The following is a 1,009-nucleotide window of genomic DNA, read 5'->3' on the forward strand; positions in this document are numbered from 1 at the left end:
GAAAGAAAGAGCCCAAGCCCCAGTTTGTGATTAATTTGTTTAAATGTATCAAGAAATTTGATGCTAAATGTTGTTAAGACTAGTTAAATACCAAAAAGATATATTTACATAATACTTCTTGCTCTCAAATTTTGAACAAAGAACTTACTAATAATCAATAACTTAGTAGGCCAACATTTTATTTAAATAAGTTTTATGGTACTACAAAGAGTGAATTAGAAAATCAAAAGCAAGGAGAAATGGGCATGATGTGAACATGGGGAAGCAAGAGAAAGCAAGAAAGTATGTGACCGGGAAGCGAATGCTTAGCTCTGAGATCCTTCTCCGAGAGAAGGACAGATTAAAACCTAAAAAGAAAGAAAAGAAGGATCCCATGCACTCAAGGAAAGAGAAGTCCCCCAATATCCCTCCTGCTTTTTCCAATATAAACACAAAGCTGGGCCGACTTACCACATCCTGGTTGGTACCAACTTTATCAACTTTTCTATTTAGGCCAAACTTGACCGGTCAATGATGGACGGACAGGCTGTGTGCCAAGTGTACCAGTTGTACAACTGACTGTGTAATGGCTGAAACTGAGAAACCGGGGTGAAAGTATCAAGAGGCTCTAAGGATTGCAAAAGAGCCAAGATTCAAATGATTACCACGTACACACAAGACAAACTATGCAGATGACTGCTCAGTATGGAAGTAATTCAGAGTGTTACACTGTGGCATCAGCTGACCCAGACCCAGAAGACTGCTGGAGTTCCCATCATGGACATCTCTAACCATATAGACGAAACTGAGCAAATGCCAGATGATGATGGAGCCCCTCACTCCTATGTCTTAATAGAGTTCCTCAGCTCTCCTTTACCAACTTTTCCTGTTGCCAGTCCATACAAGCAATTCTCCTTACCCAGTTCCTCTGTTCTGAGCTATGGCTAAAGACACTCACGTTTTTATGTTTTGAAACTGATTAACTTGTACCATTTTACTTTTTGTTGCATCTTTTTATAAATCAGATGAC

The 1,009-nt window shown here is 39.3% G+C and overlaps 1 pseudogene; it reads left to right on the forward strand.

The window, feature by feature from the left end:
- Positions 1–174: 174 nt before the first annotated feature.
- LOC132009333 (rRNA-processing protein FCF1 homolog) lies at positions 175–927 on the forward strand (annotated as a pseudogene).
- Positions 928–1,009: the final 82 nt, after the last annotated feature.

This window comes from Mustela nigripes, unplaced genomic scaffold, assembly GCF_022355385.1.
Source record: "Mustela nigripes isolate SB6536 unplaced genomic scaffold, MUSNIG.SB6536 HiC_scaffold_14379, whole genome shotgun sequence".
NCBI classification, from domain to species: Eukaryota; Metazoa; Chordata; class Mammalia; order Carnivora; family Mustelidae; genus Mustela; species Mustela nigripes.